This window comes from Strix aluco, chromosome 3, assembly GCF_031877795.1.
Source record: "Strix aluco isolate bStrAlu1 chromosome 3, bStrAlu1.hap1, whole genome shotgun sequence".
Lineage (NCBI taxonomy): Eukaryota > Metazoa > Chordata > Aves > Strigiformes > Strigidae > Strix > Strix aluco.
Window position 1 is genome coordinate 50,519,810 of NC_133933.1, and position 25,937 is coordinate 50,545,746.

Consider the following 25,937-nt stretch of genomic DNA (forward strand, 5'->3'; position numbering starts at 1 on the left):
ATTTCTAGAGCTATTTGAAGTTCTTTGATAACAGGAGGAAAACAGTCAACAGTGAAAATTAATATGAAATTGAAATCTCTTTCTTTAGATGTGATTCTTACTTTGGCTAAAATTCAATTATTACATCATCTTTTGTCTGTCCTTAATTTGTGTGGGTAATAGAAAACTGCCACAGAAATTATATACCTGCTGAAGATTAAACATCGAAATGCAAATGCCCATAATGCTTAATATTCATTGTGTTAGTTCTTTATGCTGTTATCCTTTCATATTTAATTACTTACAAATCATATGCAGGTCTTCCTGATCACAACTTTGTATGAATATGCTGGTTTTTAAATTAACATGGATGCTACTTACATGATGCTTTCAAGAAGTTACATTTTTAAAGGCTGTCAGCTGCAAAATGATGGTTTTGAAAGTGAATTTAGGCAAGCTGAATAATGAAAGGTGTGACTTCTAATGATTGTCAGATTTTTTTGGATGGAAAGAAACTTTCACAAATTAAATGCGTGAGAAACATGAGCGTATTCCTACTGCGTCTGTGTAAATAGTGTTCCAGACTAAGCAGACCCTCTATTTAACACAAAGTTTAACAGTTCAGATTATCAGATAATTAGGATAAAAGATGCATGCAGTCTATCACTTCAGTGAGGGGAGGAATGACTTCTTCCTTTACAGTTCAGTGAAGAAAACGTTTTCTGCTCCTTAATGTGAAGATACACTATTTTTGAGAGTTTTGTTCTTCACTTCACCTATGCCTTCTACTGAGGTGTGGCAATTCATAGTCTATGTTCTTTGACAAATCTGAGACCACCAGAACTTGATGTTTTATCCTTTATTCTATCACTTTAAAACTTAAGGAAAACTTTTAGGGCAGAGAGCCATTTTGCAAACAAACCTTTTCAGGTCAACGTTTAAGATGTTCTATTGAGCAAGACTTCACTTGGAAAAACTATTGTATCTCACTTCTTGCTGTTCTTTTATTGAAAGTTGTTGGGAATAGTGTTAAAGTTATCTTTGAAGTTTGTTTCTTTTTAAAGCTGTGAAATCTGCAGTGGTTTGGATTCCTGGTTATGAAAATGTGTGTGTTCAGAGCATGAGTGATAAATTAAGACAAAACTTCCTTCCTTAGTTTAAACAGGAAAGGAGTGTGGTTACTTTTGCGGACTCAGGGAGGCTAGGTTAGGTGGTATAAAATGTCCCTCTGGGAATTCCAGTTAGTTTTGTGCAAAGATGTTTCTTGAAATGCAGGTAGAAAAGGAAATAGCCTTTCACTTAAAACTTCTTCTCTCCTGCAGCCACAAGTGAAGAAAGCTGCATGTCAGGAGTTTATTTTTGATCTGTATTGAAACCTATGGCAAGGATTGTAATATTCCAGTGACTCTCCAGAGCTGCTTTGTAGAAGCATGATAATTATCCATTTAAGGTATTTTGTACCTTTGTAGGTGCTGGATGTTTTAAACATCTTCCTGGAGTTAAAACAGTTTATGAAACTGCTGCTCAGTATTTCTGGACTGGAAACTCATGTCTAACTTCTATATGCATGCTTATAAATCTCCATGGTTAATTTGCAAAGTACTTATACTGAGACCCTTCCTTCTAAGGATCCATGGTATTGTCTGATTTTCTTCTGTTCCTCATAGTCATGATGATTTTGAATTACTTGGGAGACACCATGGAGAGATCAGGTTTTCTCCAGTGCAACTCTGCAGAACTGAAAGTTATTAGAAACGTCATAGTACTAATCTTCAATATTGCTTCAGCAATTAGGTGGATCTTAAGTGCTCAAAATTCCTTTACCACTTAATGATGACAGACTTCTAACAACATGCATCTCTGAAAGGAGTTTTATGCGAAGGACCTGCTTTTACGTGATAAATTACTTCCAGTCTTCTGGCAGAGTAAGGTTTGGAATGCCTCTTATATAAAAGGTTTATTTTAAACTTCTACCAAATAGGCCTAATGTACAGGGTACTGGAGATAGATTTTTTTTTTTTTTTTTTTTTTTTTTCTTCCTCTAACTATCAAGTTTGGATATCTTTTTTATGGCACTGATGAAGATCATTCACTGGTGTTTGTGTAACTATATACCAGAGTTGCTTTGATTTCTTTACCCTCCCCCAGATTATTCTCAGTATTAGCTCATAGTTTTAAAGTAGAATAATTGTTATAGCTCTGTCTTTACTTTCGCCTTCTTCATGAATGACTTCTTTTCACCAAGAACCCAGCTGTAGCAAATCCCTAAAGCTTTATTCCTTAGGCTTTCTTATTAAATTTCATTTAACTTCATATGTGTGTTGTATGCTACAGTAAGCCAAATAGTTAGTCTTCTTATTGAATCTCAGTCAAAAAACATTTGATAAGGACTCTTAGTTTCGTACAGATAAACTGTTGGTGGGGAGGAAGGAAGGGTAGGGGTTTAGGGAAGACTGCTTAAGATGAGAAGGAGCTATCTTAATTAACTTCTGGTTAACTTTTTTGTCTTCATCTGTGTAATGTTGAAGGGATTCTTAACTGATTCCTTAATTTTGTCTCTCAAGTGGACACCTGCCTGCTATCTTGACTGTTACCAGAGTTCTTCCTTTCCTTGAAAGTATTGCAGATATATTTGTAGCACAGCGCTCTGTCTTTTAATGTTACACCATTTCTTGTAATCAAGATATCTGAAAACAAGTCTAACCTGTCCCTGTCCGGTGTCCATGCCCTCCCCCCCAATCCCCTGATCATTAATTATTTCGGGAATCTAATAATCACATGAAACAGTGACCTTTGTCTTCTAACAGTGCTGTATAGCTATTAAAGTAGTAAATGAAGTACTGTAATGCAAAGTTTTTAGCTTTGTAGTACCTTTTTCTAAATTTGCAGAAACTTAATTCTGCAGAGTTTTAATCTTCTGATCAAGTATTTCTGTGTAAGTACAGAAGTTTTGCCTTCATTAGAAAAAGTTGGAAGTAGTCCTTAGAGTAACTGAGAATTTCCCTTCATTGTCATGAAGATGTTAAACATTGTCATGAACTAATTAGCATCACATTGTTTGGCTTTTAGCACTTGCTAAGTGAAATCCAATTAAATTGCACGTGTCTATTTGTTTCCAAAATAATCACTTTGAATGTTTGACAAATGGACCTGCCTTTGTAATCACACACTCATTCTAGGATAGTTTCCCCACTAAAAATGAGAATAAGGCTACCTGTGAATCTAACTGGAAAAGTAGCAAAGTAGTTTTGTATTTAAGTATTCAGTAGAGCTTAGGGCCCAATTATGTCCTTAGATGTAATTTAGACTCTCTAGCAATACAAGTTAAGAAAAATGTAGTATTTTGTCTTTTGACATGATACTTCACTGTTTATTTGAGGTAAGACCACAGCCCTGTGCAGGAACACGACACTGTATAGTGCAAGATGGATTGCAAAACAGGCTGTTTGTCTTCTGCTTTTTATGCTATTTTTTTTAGATATTTTTAACTTCTGTATGTCAAGAGGTGAGTCTGTAGGCCATGCAATGTAGGCCATCATTAGGGAAGAGAAGGGTTGCCTGTTTGTTCAGCTGCATTGATTGCCACTAAGGAGTATATTTTTCAACAAATCCTTTTCCATGATTCTATGATTTATTGCTGATGTGGCTGATGAGCTGATCAGAGATCAGGCTAAAGTTGTATTAGTTGTATAAAGCTGTATTAGCCTCACAATAGGGGGAGTAGGTATCCCCCTAGCAGATGTGAGGCAGACATGCCCAGGCACTTCTGTATTTGAAATAGTTGAATGTCATCAAAACTGCACACAATTGATTTGAGCAGTGGAGCAAAAGCTTATGCTCCTCCTGACTGCAGTAAATTAATGGTAGAAAATACAGCTGGAGAAGAGCAATGTAGTCCACAGTGCTTTGTTGCATTTCAAGATATTTTTAAGGAATAATTGGTTATCAGTTGCTCTCTCCCATAGGCTTGTATGAGTCCATGGAGTAACGGCTTCTTGGCAGAGCGTGCGGTTGAGCTGGCAGCTCTGAGCAGGCGTGTATTGCCAGCTTCTGCATGGTGCAGGGGATGGCCTGTGGCCAAACAGTGAGCTGTGAACTCTGGGGATGGTTCTTCTGTGGGTCATTGTGGAGGCACTGAAGTGAATTCTGCCCAAAACACAGCCTTTTGAATTAAGAGGAAAACTACCATTTACTCAAGTTCTTGTTTGTGCTGATAGATTGGCTTAACAATTTAATTCAGCTCTCACTCTTCAGTTAATGCCTAGGAAAGATATGAATCATGCTGCAGTACGTTGCTGTCGTGCCTTCATTCTGAAGTCTTAAAATTCTCTTGCAAAAAATTGATGTCAGGAGTATCTGTTCTTCATTTAAAAAAAATCAGGGAAAATTCTAAATGTAAGATTAAAGTATGTGCATGTAGAGACTTCAGTGTTGGGAACATTTTATAAAGAAATGCTGAAATTCTTGACGCAATCCTGGGAAAGTGGATGGGCTAGAATGCATTAACTGCACTGAAAAGCTAGCTGTTGCTGTACATTTGACAATTCTGTAATATCCTATTAGCTTTATCTTTTAGGTAGTTGGAGTAATGTCTACACTATGAATTCCTCCAAGGGTTTAAAAACAAAAGTTGAAAATCCTTTTCTTTACAGTCACCTTCTCAAGATAGAAAGGAATGTTACTAGCTAATATTTTTATGTAGTAAATTAGGCAACTCTGACAGATTTGCCAAGCTATTCTTCAATCATCCGTAAAGCAGAACTGTCTTACAAGCAATGCCTTAATTGGTAGATGAAGAAGTGTATCTAGTGTACTTCTAATAAATCTTAATTTAAGCAGAGTATTATTCAGAACAGGAGTGTTGTCAACCCACAGATAAGTGTTCACACACAAACTTCAGGGTTAGCATGTTTCTCGCATTTTCCCTATCGTATTTTGATAAAGCGCTTTTTCTTCTTGTTTACATCTATATAAATCTTATCAGTAGTAATTTAATTAAAAATCATTTAAAGAGGAAGATTGTTTGTTTGGATGTGAGTCATTGAAAGACTAACACAAGAATTTGATAAGATCATGAGTAGGAGTTAAGAGGAAGCCAAACTTGGTTTCCTTGCACTGCAATGAAACTTGGCAGCCTGAGGATTCTAGACTTTTCATTTCTTTATTAATACATTTCTCATGATGGATGACATGCAGTGTGTTTTTCTAGGATAAGAGAAGTATTGACTGCCAGAACAGCTATTTAATTTTCTGTTCTCTCCCTTATAACTTTGTTTCCTATGAAAGGAATATGTTTCCATACAGTTTGCTAGTTGTGCAACAAAAGAGCTGTTCATCTAATAAATTTTTTGTTAGCCAAGGACTTCTTATGCATCTGCTGTGGTATTTGGCTTTAATAAAGTACCATGAGGGACCAATGGAAAAGGAGAAATATTTTTTTGTCATATTAGTCAATGTTGCTGTATAAGGTGCTGTAGAACAATTAAGAATGATTTCTCATAGCTTATGTTAGCTTCTGGAAAGGTAGGCTTCTGAGATGGAACCTGTTTTTACCTTTAAGCAGAAATCTTATGATGGAAATGTAGTTTGTTTCCAACTGATTCTTGTTTTGTTACAAAAGATCAGTACTTACCATTCTTAAAAGGAAGACTTGTTAGAAACTTTACTGTAAGTGGTAGACACCTGGAAAATGAATAGGACAAATGACATATTTTGAAGTTTTGTACCTTTTATAAGTGTTAAATATGTACTGTGGTTTGGTTTTGCCCACCCCTTCAGTTTCCATTGTTCTTGTGTGCATGAAAGCTTTTTTAAAAAAAAAAACAGGGCAATTTTTGTGTAGAGGATAACATTCTGTTGAGAAAATATATCCCTTCCTTAGGTTCAGTAGGGATCACTAAAATGCAAGTGAATTTACTACCAGAAAATTGAATTTATTTATGTACTTTTTAAAATGTCTTGCACATCCATCTTCTGGGTCAGCCTAATAGATGAGTTTTAGTAGTTCTTCCAATGGCTGAAGAGAAAGACAGCAAAACTTCAGAGGGCACAAAGTCCTTTACTTCTAAGCTCTCTGAGCAGTCAAGAGGGCTGTCCTCATGACCAAATTCTCCTTTTGATGATTCGAGCCTTCTACCTTGGCTGGACCATGTCTTCCCAATACCTTATCCATATATGCTGTAATGTTTTTGCTGTGGTGTGTGCTAGCTCTGCCTTGTGAAAAGGACTGGTGTAATTGGTCTAGCAGAACAGACTTCTGCTGGGTGTCTGGGTTCACATGTCAGCACTTGCACGCTCTTGAGCTTCACTATTTTTACCTGGGTCCCAGCTGACATAGCTGTGTAGCTTGGACTCTGAAGTGTAATGTAATGGTTGCTTGGAGATGCCTGAGCGTGCCTTTAGTGAAAAATAAAACTGAAAGCTGAAAAGTGGTGCTCTGTTGGCACTCAGTAAGACATTAATAGGTATCTAGATGGAAGGCATGAGAAACTCTGCTTGAAAGTATTCTCTAATAGTTTTGAGTCACTACTAGAAGAGCTCTATCTATCAAAGTAGAGCTCTCCTTAGTTCTGTGTTCTGCAGAGCCCTGATGAAGAGCTCCTGAACAGATATGCTTTTCTGTGTCTGCCAGCTCTGCTCCTTTGCCTTAATCTCATGCATGACCTTAGTTCTCGTTAGCTGAGTCAATCACTGAACAGACTAATTTTTCTGGTGACATGGTGTATATGGTAAAACCAGGTTTGCTTTTCTACGTATTCAGAACTAGATATCCAAAGCTCATTAGAAATCAGTTTTAAGGGTTTTTTTTGAACTGTTTTTCAGCTATAACTAAACGTATTGCAAGTGTGCATGTGTAACACATCCTTCTGTGTGCTGAACCAACACAGAAAGCAGATTAAGAATGCAAACTGCAAAATGTCTGGTGCAAGAGCAGGGAAAACTAATTTTATTCTAGTCCTTCGCTGAAAGACAGACATGTCCAGTTTATCAATAGTGTGGAGGAGGAAGGTGGTATTGTTCTTCCAGGAGCTCTCTCATTTGGGTCCCCTGACGCTTGGTGTATTTCCTTATTCCTATGCTGTATTTTTTTTTTACCCTAGCTACAGAAATTTGTGCTTTCAGTGTATGATTGGCAATAAAGACACTATTTTCTTCAAAAGGTTACAAGATTTCAGTACAGTTTCTAGAAAGTTCAGAAGCACGCAGCTCATACTGATCTTCTCCAAGAAAATCCATCATCAGGGATGCAGTTCTCCTTTTTAAGGGGATGTAAGTGTGAGATCTCAAAAGTTAAGTAAAAATAACCAGTATTTTTTTCATCTCCAAAGGAGTAATCTCATTAAGAGAACAAATACTTACTTTCTCTCATCTGGAATATGTATTATTCATACCATTATATAGTTTGTAGATATTCATGACTAAGATTCATTTTGGATTTCAGAGCAGGCTTGTTTTTCCTTGCTTCTGCTGGTGCAGACCTCTAGGTTTCTTTTCATTTTGGAGAACCATTTCTTATGATCTCTGCTGCCTTTCAAGAGTTTATGGTAGAAATATTCCCAAGATGCTTTTCTTTTTCGTAATTAAACCTGAGTATGCAGCTGCTTTTTTTTTTCCTTAGATGCGTGTGTTCGGGTTTATGAGTAAACAGTATATTATATTCTCCTTTTTTTTTCCTCTCCCCCGCCTCTAGAGAGTTCCAGATGTGAGCCCCTTTCTTCTGAAAAATCTCTTGACTCTGCTTCTGTCAGTTCTGCAGGTTGTGCATTTTTCCTCAAATTCCTTTATATGTACTCTCACTACAGTTTCCTGGAATTTAACCTGAACAGATCCAAATAGATGCAAAGGACTAATCTGGTTAAAAAGTGAGATGCATTATCTCTTGTTCAGAAGAGAGTCCTCTTGATACCACACCTGAGGGCTCATAGGTTATGTTCTCCAGATCGCCTTTTGTATTGATTTCCCTGCCCCATATGCTCACCCTCCTTGATACGGTTGAGATCTTCAGTATGATGTGGTTGTTTTCGGTGGTGGTAGGTGTTCCCCAAAATTATCCCTGAGAATTGACATCAGGTGCGTGAACTGTTTGCGAAGTACTGTATATTTTTCTTTGGGGATGAGGGCAAGGAAGAATAAGCATACAAAATAAAAACTGTTATGGGGGCAGTTTCTCTCTTTTATTTTAAATCACTCCATATAGAAAAGTGGATTAAAAAAAAATCAAAAAACCTTTTTAATTCAGAAACCTTATCGGAGTGCAAGACGGTAGTAAAAATCCATTAACATGTAGAAAAACTGGGCAAAGAAATCTAAATAGACGTGGAAAAATGTACTGCTTCAACTTGAAAGTGTTTAATGTGAAGAGATACAAGCACAGGTTCATCCCTGTGTAAAGGGCCACTAAGAAATACAAGGTGCTGCTTGCTATTCACAAGGCTTAAAGTGTGGTTGCCAGTGAACTATTTCGGAATACTAAGTTCACTAGTCAAGTCTTGAATAATTGTCATAAGACTTTGTACCTAGGCTTAAAAAAATCTACTCTGCTTTTTACTTGTGGTGTCTAGGGTGTCTCATTATTCCATAAAAACAATTTTACCATTAATTAAAACACTTCTGAAAAACAGCACAGAAGGATATTTGAAAATCTAAAAATTGAATTACCATGTTTCTCTTCAGTGATGCTAGCAGCAGTGGTCCGTAGTCAGTGGAATAAGCTGATGCTTAAGATAGAATCAATACCTTCTATTAAAGTGAAGTGTAAACTGCAGTGTACAAGTTTCTGTGTAAGTTTCTTTGCCTCAAGAACGTTGACTTCATAAATGCAAGATCTTCCTGTGTCCAGAACTAATCAATAAACCTGTCTGTGTGCACTGCTTCAGATTTACTGTAACCAAGCAATGAATCAAGATTATTCTCAAAGTTGTTTGTGGTCATGTGTTTAATACGACATTCTTCTTATTGTATCTGAAAAGCATTTAAACTAATGGCTTGATTGAAAACCAACTTACTTATAAAGGTGTTCCCTAACAGAAAACCTATTGCTCTCATTGTAGGTCATGAATTTTAACAAATATTCAATATTGTATTGGTTTTCATCTACTTAAATATGATTTTAAAATTCTAAGTTCCTGCTTATGTCTGACACCTCACCTATCTCATCTTTAGCAATGGGCCAGTTGTTATTTTCAGTAACTCCAGCCAAAGAGAATTCCTTTAGCAGTAATGAAAGCAGCTGGTAGATAAACAAAATAATAATTTTGTACAACAAGTATTCCAAACCAACTTATTATATTATTGTGGTTATGAAGAGAAACTCTTGCCCAGTTGCATTTCTCCCTGTATGAGAAAGTTTAGAGACTACCGATATGTAACTTCAGCATTATTTCTAAGTATGTGCCATTGGAACAAATGGTTAGCATTGGGTATGAAGCTGACAATGGATTTTTGAGTGTTTTGTGTAAGTGCTGATGGTAAAGAAGTCACAAGCACAAGAAACTGTAAAAATGGTGGTTGCTGAGTGCATGGCTTTGAAGCAGTAACAGAAAATGTGTAAACAGTGCTTAGCACTGTTCTAGGGCCAAGTATGGCCATCCCAGTTTATAATACATAGGTTTTTCAGGTGCAGCTAATGCTGACAGTAAGCAACTCCTTTTAATAATGCCAGCTGTCAAAAATGTTTGGAGAAAGGGAAAGGTGTAGCCTTGTGAAATAGAGGATCAGAACAGGTTTTCATGTTAGGTTGAGGAAGTAGAGTTGGCAGCTTTCAAAAGCAATGTAAGAAACCGCTGCTATAACTTGCTCCTGTTTGTGTTGCAGCTTGATTCAGTAGCATCTGATCAGTTTGAGCATCAAAGAATTCAACTCTGCTTTTAAGGACTGATTCATCGTCTAAGAGGAGAGAAGTGTGAGTGCACGAGTGAAAAAGAAAAAGGTTGGAGTCACCAAGCAATATCGCCTGGGACTGGCAAAAAGTAGCAGATACTTGGCTTTTGAAAAGCAGCGTTCAGTAGCAAGAGAAGTTGAAGTGTGTGTCCCCCTCCTTTCCCCCTTTAAACTGTTTGTGAATGTTGCTTTTAGTGCTTGTGTAAATTTAGTGCGTTTTATCTTTCAGAATTTTCTTTAGGACTTAGTTTTTTCAACTTTAATCTTAGCATGTGATTATCCATCAACAGAACAGCACACACTTTAAGAGCAGGTGACCTAATCTATGGGTCTGTCTTTATCTGTGTTTTTCTGCAAGTGTGAAATAATTGAGTTTTCAAGTGTTCTGTGTTTTTAATAATAAACCTTTTAAAGTTGCTGTTATCTGAAACATATGTAACCAGTAGCAAGAATTAAATGTCAAAAAAATAAATACTTGTTTTGAATTGTTGCTTGGTGGTTCTGAGGTTTACCTTCATTTTCTCTAGGAATTTTTTGCGTCTGTATGTATAAGTATTTTTTTAGCCTTCCTCCCATCCTAGAAAACTCTTTTGATGGACCATCCCATTTCTTTCCTCTCTTATTCTTCTTCCTCTTCCAGCTTTTGAATCTGTTGTTCAATTCAAAATAAGCTTCAATAGTTCATCTTTTTCAAGTTCTTTGAAACTAGACAATGTAGTAGATAAGGACAGATCAGATTATGATGTCCCTGAAGGAACAGGTGTATTGTGAATTAAAATATCTGTAACTCCTTGTGGGTTAAGGTTACAAAGCCTAATTTCTCATGGTCTTAGCTTGTAAATGCTGCGGCTTGCATAGTTCTGATATCTATTCTAGTCTTACTGAAGTCTTTAAAATTATGGTAAAGCTGCATTTAGGCGGCAACTCAACTATTAATCTCGCTAAGTGAGTCAGAATTTAAGGAATTTGACAGATCATATTTACTCAGTCTAGAAATAGCTTTTGAATTATTAGACTGTGTAAGTGAGAAGTATGGCTGTGCTAAGTACTACCAATCTGAATCTGTTTCACTTGTATGCTGTGGCTCAGTATTTTTGTGCTTTTTTCCAAAATACAAGCAAAATGGGGTAAGAAATTACAGCAATGGGGGGGGGGGGGGGTGTGGGGTGTGTGTGTGTTTAAAATCTGGTGACTCTAACTTTTGGATAGGGTGACTGGTCTAAAAATTGAAGCTAGTCAACTATACCTGGTGTATTTATCCACACTAATCAAAACAAGTCATTAGGAAGATAAGACAGTATCTGAGAACTTCTGACTTAAATAGTTTGAATCCCTCCAAGTTTGAATAACTTGTTTGTTATTCTCTCCCCTAAATCTGTTAGGTGAAGCAAACTGTTCTAGGACTTAAGAAAAATTCAGAAAAGTGTTTCAGTTTGGGTATGGGTTTTTCTGTTTTGTCTTAGAGTATCTAGCTTTCATGCTTGAAATACTGAATGTCTACAGTTACAACCTGTTGCTCTCAAATATTATCATTCAGCCTTGAAGTGAAGGGACTGGCTGATGAAACTTGACACTTATAATGCCTCATTGTGATGAGGAATTACAGATGATTTGAAAGAACAACGATGAACTAAGTTTAAAAAGCCAGTGATGCAGCTGTATTGATATCTACAGGTAGTATCTCACGTTACTACTTGTTCCCTTCATTCCCCTGTTGTCTGAACTGTTGGGACTGGACAGCTATAAAATGAGATTCTGTATAAAAGTGTCCCTACAATCAGTAAAAGGGGAAAATATAGCCATAGCAATCTGCACAGTCCAGTGTTGATTTTTTTTTTTTGTGATGAGATGTCTCTTGATAAATTTTGTCAACACAGTGGCACTTCATAATGGAGTGTGAGACTTGATTTAAAACAGCTATCACCTTTTTAGCCAGAAAGAAGGTTGCTAACCAGTAGTGATGATGTTCTAGTCAGATAACAGTTGGAAAAGAGTAGATGAGTCAGATTTCAGGTGTGAAGTGGTGTTACTGCTCTGCAAAACTGAGGACCAAGTCTGCAGTGTATGTGAGGGCATAAATAAAACCCAGGTTTTCAGACTGATGCAAGGAAAGAAGATGCTTCTGTCTCAATTTTTTTTTTCCCCTGAATATTTTGTGGAATAGCCAATACCAAAATAATCCTCCTTTGTTTCCCACCACATCAGCTATTTCATTCTGTCAGTTCTGCTACTGTTTTGACAGTTACAGAAAATAAAATGAAAAAGGATGAGAAATAAGAAATAATATCCTATTAGTGAAACAAACTCTTTATGGTTGTGAGAGTTGTACTGTTTGTGGGTGTTTTGTTTTGTTTTAAAAATGATCTGTAGTGTTAGATACTGCATTACCTGGCTGTATCTTGCTTGATTGACCATCAACATGGGAATGAGTTAGTATGTTCATGTAGAGTAATTAAAATATTCGCAGCAGTGCAGTGATCTTTCTCAATATGAAGCCTGCTGGTCAGCACAAGCATCAAACTGATAACCATATTCTTACTGGAGCTAATCTGTGATTTGGAGCTGCCTTCTAGTGTATAGATATACACTGTCTTTCCTGAGTACCCTTACGTAGTCCTTACTCTCTCATCTTTAAGGAATTTTCAAATCCATGTGACAATGTATTTTTCAGGAAGCTGAACGCACCCTTTTATTCTACCAGCTAAATTTGAGAATGGTGCTGTGGGTTCAAGACAGTTAATACTAATTTTTTTTTCCTTAGTTTTTGTGAAACCTTGTTGCTTCCCTTAGTTTTTTTTTTTCTTCTTTGGCGTAATGTATCTCTTAATTTTGTTATTTGTTGTTGTGCTGTGATCAGGATTTCACCTGTTTTCTCACCTGTTAGAGAGCAATTTTTTTTTTTTTCTGTCTTCTAATGGTAGCTCAAATTACTTGTTAGGATTTCTGTTGTGCTTTTGAAAGGGCACTTGGTCTCCCACCCCAGGCCTGCCTCCATTTTTCTACTACAAAGTAAGCTGTGATTTTTACTTCTAGCTGCTAATGTGAAAGGGTACTTCTCTCTGTGTGTATGCATGTGTGTATGTATTTTTGTGTGTGCATATATATGTATATATGCATGCATGCACATGAATTTAAGGAGTCTTCCTCCTCAAATCCTTTTCTTATCTTTTTGTTTACTTTGAGATGACTTCTGACTTAAATGTCAGTATATGGGCATATCTAGCAAGAGCAGGCAGAGAGCTCACTGTTGAAAACGGTGGGGTCGTACATGCTGTGGAAATGGTAGATGATAGGAGCGACATTTTGCTCTTATCTTTTACGTACCATTCATGACTTCCAAAACAGTTGATGGCTTACCTCATCTTTTGGCATTTTCCAACATTAAGGCTAATATTCCATTTCCAAATTGGTCGTAAAAAAAACCTTATTTGAGCTAATGAATTCTAGAAAATGATACCTCATAAGATCCTGCAGGAGGGTTTAAATTTTCAACTTTGAGAAGTTTCTAATAGTTTGAGTTAGGCAACCTTAAAGTGTAATCTGAGTTGGAGTCATCTTTCCTGTTGGAGCCTTTTGAGTTGTTAAATTCCAAGACTTTCTTTCTTATTGGTAGTTTTGAGAGCAGCACAAAAGCTTTCTGCACTGCACCTGGTTTAGCCGTCATGCTTGGATCAGCCTTTAGTTCTGGCTTTCTACCACTTGGGTCAGTTTCTATGATAAGAGCTCTTTGTGGAGGTTGTGTGAGATCTCCGTGAAGGGTGCACAGTTGGTGACCTCTCCTCAGGGATTGCAGATGAATAGGCCATAACTTGAGCAGACTTTAGCCCCCACCCTCTTCTTGCTAGGCCTAAACATCTAGGAGGAGTTTTCCCCCCCTCTTTTTAGAATGAGATTAACTCTGGTGTGCATGTATAGTGTGAAATCACCTTCCAGCTTGCTGCTTGCAAATCTGCAAAATTTCTGGGATGCTTCAGTAAATTGCCCAGTCCTTTCAGACATCTCGGTCCTGAAAAACTTGTTTTCCTATGAACGGGTTTGTGTGTTCTTAGCTCTGTCTCGCAACTGAAGGTTATGTTCTCCCAGGTTTCATAGATATATCTGATACAATTGAAATCTTGAAGGTTTTGCACTGGACCTAAATTGTATCTAAAGGGCTCCATTTATACACTTAGTATAAAATTTAGCTGCATAAAGCTTCTGCTCCCTTCTGTGCCTCACTATCTGCCTTTGCTCAGGATTCAACAAATTGGATCCCAACTTGAAGGAATGTACCTTCTCAGAAAGTACAAACTAATGAAGCTCAGTTCAGAAGAAAAGCAGTGCTGTGTGCTAGGAGCAGAATGTATAGCAGCAAGGTGAAATGCCTGATTTCCTGCCTTGAAGCTGTGGGCCTGTGTGTGGTCAAAATTTTACTAATAGACTCCTCTGACACTGGTTTCCTGTAATAGCATCACTTTGGGTGTTAACCTTAGTAGACAAAAAAAGCAAGTTTGGGTTGTTTTTTCCAGTCAGTACCTTATTGCAGAATGGTGTCTTTCAAAAGTATAATGTTGTATAGTTTTGTTGTGTGTTGAGTAGAGATACAAAGATCTTCATTGCCTACTTCAGATACAAGTCTTAGTACTAAAATTTGGCAGAAAGAATTTGAAGGAAGTATAGATGTCTCTTATCTCTGTAGTGAATGGTGTTTCTTCTTCCTGATTCAGGGGTCTGCCTTTCACATTTCTTGTCTGGTTTGTGATAGGCATTTGTTTCATTATGGGATTGAGCTTTGATTTAGTAGTCCAGAGTATTTCAGATGAATGATGTTGTCTAGGTCTGGCAAAACTGAAAGATGTTATTGGGAATTATCTGTGTGAATTTCATGCTATGGAGCCTTTAATGTTTGAATGCATTAATAGAGATCATTTACTGTCAGAATTTTTGAACTGTACTAAAACTTTACACTTGCTGTGGACAATATTTTTCATTTTGATTCTTTTTTTGAATAAGAATCTGCAGTTAAACATTGATGCTAAATAGTGATACTATGTGTACTGTGTCATGTGCCCAGAGCTGCAGAGACTTGTCCATAAATCCTAATGTTGGGAGAGAAGGGAAAATATGCAGAGAGTTATTGAAGGCAGAAGTCATCTGTCAAATGCATGCTTGTCATAAGGTTATTTAGTTAGAGGAGTTACTAAGTAATTTTTCAGACTTCTGGGACTTACTCCATCTGTTTGTGTTCAAAGATGTCCTCCTTGAAAGAGGTAGAGGAAATAGTTCCCTTGTTTTTTCAGTGACTCAGTTTCTGAATCTGAAGATTAATCTTTTCCCCCTTTTAAAAAGGTTAGGATCTTAAGTCAGTATCACTTCTTGTTTTCTTAGAGAACAAAGCAATGCTTTTGCATGCTGCAGAGAAGATCCAAGACACAGCAACTTTTATTCCCTTGTCTCAACCTATCTTCCATTTCCTTATATGACTGCAATAAACTTCTGTTAGGGCTGAGAAAATGTGGTGTAATGTTGTGTTGCTTCATTGCATCATAACCCTGCAGATCTGATCCGGCAAAACACTAAACCTGTTAACTGCATCTTGTTTTTTCTTCTTTTTTCCTCATTCAAGATAGCTCTCTTGGATCCTATTTCTGTGTTGTTTTGTTTTAATAGTCACCTTGTTCCCTTTACTAACAAACTGCAGACATGACTGCCACAGCAGTTTTGCCTTTACATATACTTGCATTTCTGATAAATGTATTTCCTTTTGATCTCTGTTACATTTGCAGACTTCAGTATTTTTAAAACAAAATTAAGCTGAAAAGGGTTTAGTTCTAACAGCTTTCTCTTTCTGCTCTCTGTGCTTCAAGATGTGTGTAAATGCATGGGACTTTTTTTTTTTTTCCTCTCCCTCTTACATTCTTCCCTCCTGCCCCAGCTGGTTCTTGTATTGGCAGCTGAGGGATTGCCTGCTGCTTCCTTCAGAAGTATATAGATGAAGAATTGGAAATATCTGTGTTATTGGAATACTTCAGTGTGCTTAAGTTATTGGATGCATACATTTTAAACAGTTCTTATTTATTCAATCCTTTGCTTTTCAATTATTTAACTTCTGTTTCCTGGACTTCTAGAAAATATAAGACTTTCTCATGTGCGTAAATATTAAAACAAAGCACCACACCCTTTGATTTCTGTCCTTTTTTTCCCCCTCTCCCATGGGAAAGCTTTTTTTTTTCTTTAGAGAGTCAGTCCTGGAGCTAAGAGCAAGCAGTGATCAGTTGAATTCAAAGAGGATTAGGGACAGGACTTTGAAATGCAGGCTAATTCATCAGACACTTCTGATATTGTAGAATTAACAAGAGATGGCATTAAATCATGCCTGAGCATTTGTTGGAGTAATTGCCTTCTTTCAAGCAGAAAAGTTTGTAGTGGTTTTGAGCGATGGGTGGTTTAAGGTTGTAACTAAACTTGTAATCCTTTACAAGTGGGAACACCCCTTTCAGCACCTTTTCCCCTGCTACCCTGGCTTCTGCTTCCCTTGCATCAAATACCTCAGATAATTTAGTGGTTGATCTTGTGGTTGAAAAAAAGCCCAACCAATGAAATAATACATCCATACTGCTGCCAGCTCACTGTCAAGTCAGCTGAATGAATCAGATCCCTTGATCTGCCCCACCAGTGTCTGTAAGGGGAGAAGTGGGGACAGTCCAGCAGCTCCGGATGGAGATGTGGTGAAGTGTGAACCGTCCCTTTCAGCAGCAGCTGACTTGTCAGGGTAAGCAGCACTGGCTACGTGCTCGCTCTGGAAAACATTGCAGCGGTTTAAGATTATATTGTCCTTCTGGTTTCTTCCCCTTGCTGGACTAGTTGTTCTGTTGGATCTTTTGTCTGCTGTAAGTGAAATCAGCTGGGAATGTTAAACAGGGGTTTAGTCTAATCTCGTTAATTTTTTGAATGACTAATGTGCTCACTGTATCTCTTGGATCTGAATTGGAGTCTGTGTACTTGTATCAAGCTACTTGAATGTTCAGATTTTACATCTTGGAAGGCGCTCAAGCAAGAAAATGAATACGCACAGTAATTCTCAAACAATAGCTATGAACTTTGAAAGAAGCACAGTGGGCACATACTGTTTGTACATCAAGCCATGCCCTACTTTTTGGGACCTGTCACCAGTATTTTTACCTTGTCCCATTTCAGAGACTGATCAATCAAAACAATCAACCAAGAAAATTGAAAATACTCTTTGCAAACTTTATAAAGTGTAGGATAAGTAGTAGGTATGAGATAGGCATACTAAAATTAATGCTGCTTCCTGAGTATGTACCTCAAAACACTTTTTAACCCACATGAGACATGATGACAAAATGCTTCCTGGAGGTGGACATACTGGTAAGATTCTTTTAACAGGTTGCAAATGGTAAAGTTTTGTGATGTCTTCCTGACTCTTCTTTTTGGCTGTTGAAGTTTTTTCCTGGCATATGTACAACAGATCAGATCGCTTGTCTCCTTTTGATTGATGATGATTTATGATTAATTTATTCTTGGATATTTTTTACAATCTAGTGCAACTAAAAGAGCAACGTAAACACCGTTGCTGCTGAGTGTGCACTTTGTATATCATGGAACTACGCATCTGGACTGACAACAGTTTTGGAATAGAAGGCTGTTTTAAACATTATTTTAAAAAACCAATTAACTATTGAAAGAAATCCATCAATCTTTCCTTTGGGAACTAAAACTGAGTGATAATAGACTTAAATGTTGTGGTGGGTTGATCCAGGTGCCCACCAAAGCCACTCTACCACTCCCGTCCTCAACTGGACAGGGGAGAGAAAATATAACGAAAAGTGTTGGATAAGGACTGGGAGAGATCACTCACCAATTACTGTCACGGGCAAAACATACTTCGCTTGGGGAAATTTAGTTTAGTTTATAAACAATCAAATCAGAGTAGGATAATGAGAAATAAACGCAAATCTTTAAACACCTTCCCCCACCCCTCCTTTCTTCCTGAGCTTAATTTCAGTCCTGATTTCTCTACCTCCTCTGCCCCCAGTAGTGCAGGGAATGGGGGTTGCGGTCAGTTCGTCACCTGTTGTCTCTGCCGCTCCTTCCTCCCCAGGGGGAGGACTCCTCACACTCTTCCCCTGCTCCATCGTGGGGTCCCTCCCATGGGAGACAGCCCTCCACAAACTTCTCCAATGTGAGTCCTTCCCACGGGCTGCAGTTCTTCATGAACTGCTCCAGCGTGGGTCCCTCCCATGGGGTGCAGTCCTTCAGGAACAGACTGCTCCAGCATGGGTCCCCCATGGGGTCACAAGTCCTGCCAGCAAACCTGTTCCAGCGTGGGTTTCCCACAGGGTCACAGACTCCTTTGGGCATCCACCTGCTCCAGTGTGGGGTCCTCCCTGGGCTGCAGGTGGATCTCTGCTCCACTGTGAATCTCCATGGGCTGCAGGGGCACAGCCTGCCTCACCAGGGTCTGCACCACGGGCTGCAGGGGAATCTCTGCTCTGGCACCTGGAGCACCTCCTCCCCCTCCTTCTTCACTGACCTTGGTGTCTGCAGAGTTGTTTTGTTAATATATTCTCACTCCTCTCTTTGGCTGCAGGCTGCAGTTGCTGTTGTGCAGCTTTTTTTCCCCTTCTTAAATATGTTATCCCAGAGGTGCTACCACTGTCACTGATGGGCTTGGCCTTGGCCAGTGGTGGGTCCGTCTTGGAGCTGCCTGGCATTGGCTCCATCAGACACAGGGGAAGCTTCTAGCAGCTTCTCACAGTAGCCTCACCCCTGTAGCCCCCTACTACCAAAACCTTGCCAAGCAAATCCAGTACAGATGCTATCTTGAATTTAAATAATCATAGCAAATCTTTTGTGATGTTTTATTTCCATAGTCTGTGGCAGGTAGTGCAGACAGGTGAGAGTTGTTTTGAGACAAGATAAATTTAACAGGAAATACCAGATACTGTTTCTGACTCCCTGCTGCCATCTGTAGAGATAGTTATTCCTTGCTTTCAAAGTTACTGGTGCACTTGAGAGTTTACCTTTCCATCAGTCCCAGTACTCTTAATGTTTCTTCTTTTCCTTCCCCATGCTCCTCCATCCACCCATATACATTTACAGAGCTTCATGAATCATGAGGATTGAGTAGACTTAGAAAAAAATAGAAAAGCCTTTTAATGGTTCCTCTGCAGCATTTCTGTTGCACTCGTGTTTTCTGGTGTATGATACTTTCCCCTGGCTTCTGCTGTTTCTGTGGAGGTGTGATAGTCTCTCCCACGAATTGGAGTGAGAGTTGTTTTGCATTCTCGTCCTTGGGTGCCTCACAGCAAGTGCCAGTCCTGCTTCTGTCTGTGGTAGCCTCTGCTGAGATTTTTGCTTGGTTGTTAGGGCTTCTTTAGGCGTGATAGACGTGGGTTAGCTTATGGTGTCAGAAGCAGCCTCTGGCAAGAAGATGTGCTCTTATCCACCGACACTTTGTCTGAGCAGGAATGTGTGTTATTGCACCATCTTGACTGTCCTCTGTCTGATGACCACTTCAGCTCCAACAGCTTTTTATTGTACAGCTGAAGAAAATGAAAGGTGTGTTATATTTTTTTTTGGATTTGTGAGTTTTGTGGGGTTTTTTGTTTCCTCTTTCTGGTGGTATACTAGCTTGCCAATTTTGTAAGGCAAGTATAATTTAATTTTCTGCTTTCTTGGTAGGTGATAAGGTTGACCACTTAGTTTAGACATTTGTTACTTAGAGTGGGTGAAATTTCTAGGCAAAAGGTAACATGGTTTATTAGAGGTCACCTGGAGCTGAATAGTGTTGTGGGGTTTTTCTCATACTTTCAGGATCACATTATATGATGTCAGATGCCTGCAGAAGAATTGTTTGTTGTAAAATACTGAAATACAGTCTAAAACTGCATAGCACTTGTGAGCTAATCAATTAACCCAGTGTATATTAAACTGAGGTGGGGATTTGGGAGATAAGTCATGCTGTTACTTTAACTTCAAATTTTCATTAGTCCCCTAAAATACACTGAAATGCAAATTTTTATATTTAACAACTTACCTAGAGTTAAAAGCTTACTGCCTGAATAACCCTACCTGCCCTAGCTGGGGATTTCTGTTGCTCGTTGGCTCTTGTCAGTTGAATAAGTTTATTGTGCCCAGAAATCTTAAATGGAGTTGAACCAGAACTTCAAGTTGATCCCATTTGCTGTACAAAGAAGTCTTCTGCTCCAAAGCTGGATGAGACCTTCCTCAGAATATGTATACATGTATACCAGAAACTTCAGATAAAGCATTATTTTTGTTTAATCCATTCTGGGTTTATAAAATGTCAGGTTTTATAGTTGTTTTGGTACTTCAAATAGTGCCTGTAAGCTCTAAAATGTGTACTTTGCTCCAAGAAAAGGTAAAATTTGCAGAGAAGTTAAGTCACTAAGACATTTAATTTTGTCTGGAGACTACACCTTATAGTAATTGGCATTTTCAAAATGTTTTGAGTGTATTCACTGAGAGTATATCTAAACATATTTCCTATATATGTTCGTAACTTTTTCCCCTTTTTTTGAGAATTTAGAATTGTCCTCTTGTGTACATGAGGAGTGTGTGTGTTCCCCCCTGCTGGAAGCTTCTATTTTTGTTTTGCATATTCAAACATATGAAAGGAATATACCTTTGGCAACAATTTACTTAAACTGAGTAAAGGAATAAGAATAAAAATTAAATCATCTTTGCTGTAATAATGTCAGACATTATGTCTAACAGTGGTAATCAAATATCGTAAAGTACATATATTTTCAGTGTTTTTTCTGTATATTTATGCTTTGTTCCTTGGTGTACTTGAAAATGTCTGTTTTACTAATGCTAAGAAAGTTGGCAATCAAAGGAAGCCAGCATTTGTTTATGGGATATTTCCTGCACGTCTTGCCTGCAAGAAGCAGAGTTCCAGGCGTTTTTAGAGCATGCTTTATCTCAGTTTACAAAACATTTTTGCTGACAAGGTAAGACATGGGTGCCCTGCAGTGTAATTACATTAAATTGCTAGAGCGCTTGCCTGGCATGTAGGAAAGCTGGACTCATTTACTACAGCAAGAGAGACTTGGAGGCATGTTTCTGAAGACCTCCTGGAAAGCAACGAGTAAGCATTGGGTCAGAAAGCAAGCCAACACACTGGACTTTGTCCTCTGCTGAAGGTTCTCTTGGGTTAGGAGGAACTGATGCTTCAGAACCTGCTTAACTGTTCTATAAGCATCTAATGTGATGTCTAATTAAAAGATTGTAAACTTAATTGGGGGGAAAAAGAGAGGCAGTAATAAGTGCCAGCAGTAGCAAAGGAGATTGGGCTTTTGTGGTGCCTGTGGCTTAGGCAGCTGTCTGACTCTGCCTGGCTTTGAGTCCTTTTCTTAGGTAACTATGCTCTGTAAGGAGTCTTCATGCTTGGTTTAGGGGTCTGAGTTGTAGCAGGCATTAAACTGTTGCAATGCCAAGTGCTGCTTTTGCAATGCCAAGTGCCATTTTACATAACATCAAAGTGCGTCTGTGTATCTGTCCCCTAGTACATGATCAGAACAGAAGTATATGGAGTGCTGAGAGGAGTGTTGTCTGCAGTGAGAGCATGCCTTCCAAAATCATCAACTGATTTGACTGATCTGTACAGCATGATCCAGTGAAGCCTTGTATTAGGCCAGCTGGATCAAATGATGCTCTTTGAAGGTACTGCCAGTATTCAGTTTCCTCTTAGAAAATCACCAGTAGAAGAAAATCTGTCTGCAGTTGGCTCTTGGCCAACATCTTAAAAGCAAGTACCAAAACGAATGTTACACTTCAGCATGTATTTTGTCCGATGAAGACACATTTCTCAATTATTCTATCTGAGTGTACACTACCAAGGAAAGTAGAAATTTGTTCTGTGTAATTCCCCACTTTGTGTTTTGCATGAACTTTGAAAAGTTGTGCTGGTACATGGTGATGAGCAAAGCAGTTGGTTTGACATGTGTCTAGGATAGCTGGATGCCTTTAGCCTTTGGGTAGTGCTGTGTGTTAGTCTGTGTGATGTTTTTATCTGTCTTGCTGCCATTTCCGTGGAAGAGACAGTCAGCAGCTGTCCAGGTAGCACGTGGTGCAGTCATAGCTCCCAGCCATCTCTCCTGTGCCCAAATATTGCATGTTGTGCAGCAACTGGGTTGTCTGTGAGAGGAATGGCTGGTATTGGAGGCACACTCAGCTCCCACTTAAGATGTTTTCAACCTCAAGAGCTTTGCTGAAGTCTGTGTTGACTTGCCACTTAGTAAGGCGTGTGATATCTTAATATATCTAGTGATGTTACAAGTTGGTAAGTTGTTCTCTTGCTGATAGGAAGCCAGTGTAGGATAGAAATCTCTGCTATAAGGAGATCTAATACATAGCAGTTAAATGTCAAATCCGTGATACTTGAAACTTTAATTAAAAGAAAAAAGTATTGAAAGACAGAAATTGGAAAACCGGTAGTGGTTTTAAGTGGTTTTTATATAGGAGCAATACCTAGGGACTTAGAGCAGTTGAATATCTTTTTTTTTTTTTTTGGTGCCAAGTGAAATAACAATTGACAGAATGCTAATTGCTTTGCAACGCTTGTAAGGAATATAGTATTCAATGCGAACAAATACACCAAAACCAGAAGGATAAGTGGTCTGGAAGATCTAAGTAATGAAATTATCCACTTATGTACATCTGTGTATAATTACAGCTTTCTAAACTCAAATGGCACCAGTCTTAAATTTCTTGTTGAATATGATTGTGTCTTGTTGTAGATGTGTAGAAATGCTGTAAAAATGTGTTTGAATCTTGCTTTGTGTTTGTATTACCTCATCTTCCCTTTCCCTGCACAGTCAGAGCAGCTGCAAATGTGTAACTAATCATTTAATGAAACAATTTTTTCAAGTCTAGTTCTTGAAACGGGAGTTTCATGTTGCATCTTTGTCACATCTCAAGTTCAATCTACAGGGTAGTCTTAATGGAGTGGGTGAGTTGAGTAGGAAAAGTGGTAATAGCAAGGTTTATAAACTGATGTGGGCTGAGACATAGAGAGTTTACTGTATCCTGAAACAAAAAGTTGCTGCACTTCAGTGATTAATCAACCTAAAAAACCCCCTAAAACCCCCCAAATTTATTCAATTTAACCATAATCAATTCTGGTTATGGTTTACAAGGAATGTTTTAACAAATTGATAAGTAAATGTACATCACCTTAACTTCTGAGCTTTTGGAGTAGCAAAGGTATTTGAATTTAAAAATTATATTTGATTTAGGTTTATTTGGTACATCTAAAATATTACTACAATACTGCTGTAAGATTACCCACTGAATGGTGTCAAATTTTATTTCTTCGCATCTGGTACTGAATCAGGGATTAATGGGAAGCAGTGACATGATGTGTAAAATTAATGTATGCCAAATCCCTGCAACGTGTGCATTATAGCTGGAATGTGCTTATCTTGATGTTGCTATATGTGTCCTGGCCCAAGAAAATAACTGCATGAATAGCAGTCATAAATGTGTTACTCTAGTGGCATTCCATGTGCATCTAATATTTGGTTAGTGCCTATGCTAGTTGGCCAGCTACCTTCTCATTTTTTAATAAACAAATGTCCTTGTGTTTACAGCATTTACATATTTAGCTTGTAGCTTGATATTGTCAGCTTTTTTAGTATGTCAGGAAAATAGTATTTTAAAGTATTAATAGTATTTTAATATAGAAAAGGCATTAGCCTTTTCTTTTTAATTTTTATTCATTAAATCATCTCTTGTGCTCTCATGATTAAAGAGCTGTGCCTCCTCATAAATGGTTTCAGCTGCTTTCAATCTTGCCTTAAGCTTAGCTTTTTGTATGAATGACTTTCAAGCATTGTTATCTTCCACCAAGAAGATTACTCATCAAATGCAAGTGGCTTTTAAAGATCACATTAGAAGTTAGGGGTTTGTTTCACTTCAAGCAAGCTGAAAAAGCAACTCTGTCCTGTGATGATGACAACATAGGAGTGTCATTTGACCATATGATTCATTCGTGTATTGCAGTAAATTAACATGCTGAAGCAGTTTACAGACAGAGATGCAAAGAAAGGGGCTATATTTATGGTTTTAATGTCTGCTTTCTTCTCCTTTTGTGCACTTGAGTTCTTTCTAAAGGATATAAGGTATTGTTTGCCCCTAAAAGGCATGGGTTTCCCACATATACTTTCCAAATGCTTTATTGGGTGACAGTGCTTACAACAGAACATCAGTTTTAGCTGAATAGTCTATTTTAATAATTATAATAAGACTTCTTTTGGAAAAGAAAAATACCACAAAGCCCTTATCTAGGGCACAAAGGTTAGAGGTTAATATCCCATACTCTCCCATTGCTGCACTGTTTTATAGAGAGTCCAAGGAGGCAAGTTGAACATCCAGCAATCTGCGATGGAAACTTTCATCTTGGCAGCTTGGCTCACCTCAGACTGTCTGAAAGCTGTACCCAAGTAGTTTCCTAGAACCCTCAAATTCATAAGAATTTAAAATGGCATTTAGCTATAAGATCTCTAAATCTAGCTTTGCCTTTGGTAGTTTGTTTATTAAAACCAAAACACAACAACAAAACCCAAAGTGAAGGAACTTGATAAATAATTGTGCTTCATGACATGCTTCTCAGCTAGAAGGATCAATGGGAAGGCAGAGTTTTCCCCTAAAGATTTAAAGGGGAGGGAGAGAATGAGGAAGCACTCAGTAGTTTTTGGTTAATTACAGGAGAAATTCTTGCAACTTTTTTTGATTGCTTAATAGATGTTTTGCATTTATTTTTCAACTTAGGTATTTTTTTTAGACTCGTTACTGTAATTTGGAATAGTGAAGAGCTTCCTGGAATTTTGCAAAACTTGACATTCTTACTGAAGACTTTTCCTCCAGCTACAGTTGATGCTTGCACTTATTAAGAGTTTCTGTAGTGTTGCAATTTTTAAAATGGTGCACAAAGCCAAATAACTAGTGAAATACACCTTTCTAGAACCATAGAAAGCTTCTGTTTCAATGTGCTGGTGGTATTCTGCATAGTGACAGATAATCTCCCAGACCAGCATGAGCCATGATAACTTTTTTGAAATGTGTTGTGTTTGTTGAGGTGTATGTTTTGTTTTGGGTTTTTTTTGTTGCCTTAAACCTTTCTTTAAGTGAAGTTATTGACCTCCACAAGGCCCAGTGGCCTAAGGCATATACTAACATGGTGAAATGTAGTATAAGAATCTGGACAAATTCCTTCTCTCTGGTAACCTCGATGCATGATGCTATGAAAAACATGCATTTGTAGCATTTAATTTTTTAACTGATTTAGTGTTTATATGGTTGTTTTTATCTGAAAATGATTAACAATAACAAAAAAGCATCAGTATTCAGTTTTGTGTTTCAGTATTTTAGAAATCTGATGTCTTTTTTCAACATATTTCCAAATATTAGTGGTTACTTAATGTAGACACTTAAGCTGAATTTACATTAGAAAACTCAGACATGTGGGGACATGCTGAAATGCTATCATTTGTGGTTGAAATGTTTCCCAACATGAGTTTGGCCTGTTCCAACTACTTACTATCTACCCAAAGAACTCTGAGCTGGGGCTTAGGAGCTGGGGTGGCAGAGACAGTGTACAGTATGCATCACCCTGTTCTGGAGATTGACTGATTCCTAGAAGAGATAGAAACTGTTCTGCACTGCTTGGCTTTAGTGCCTGGTAATGTTTTTAGGGGCACTTACTTTATTAGTATAGGCATAGTATCGCATCTTCTTACATGATGGCGGTAAAGGTGTTGTCTTTAGCAGGGTTGTGCAGATAAAACCAGTATTATATTGGGACTTCTTCAATGCAGATGTAGAAAAGGAAACAGAATTTCCTTTGGCAAGTGTGCAAGAAAAACAGAAGCTGATGGCACTTAAATCAGTTGGCTAAGTGTAGTGTGCAAATTGTCATACAGTTGCTAATTTTCTTTTTTTTTTTAATTTTAAAAAAATTATCCTCTTCTCTGCTTCTTCTAAATACATAATGGGATAATTTCAGGGTGACATTTTGTATTTTTGTGGTAATGAACATAAAAGATGGTGGGGCT

General features: G+C 37.9%; 1 protein-coding gene across 2 annotated transcripts in view; it reads left to right on the forward strand.

Moving 5' to 3' along the window:
• The window catches only part of GALNT2 (polypeptide N-acetylgalactosaminyltransferase 2), a 98,296-nt gene that overhangs the window by 28,500 nt on the left and 43,859 nt on the right, over positions 1-25,937 (forward strand). The window lies entirely within an intron of this gene.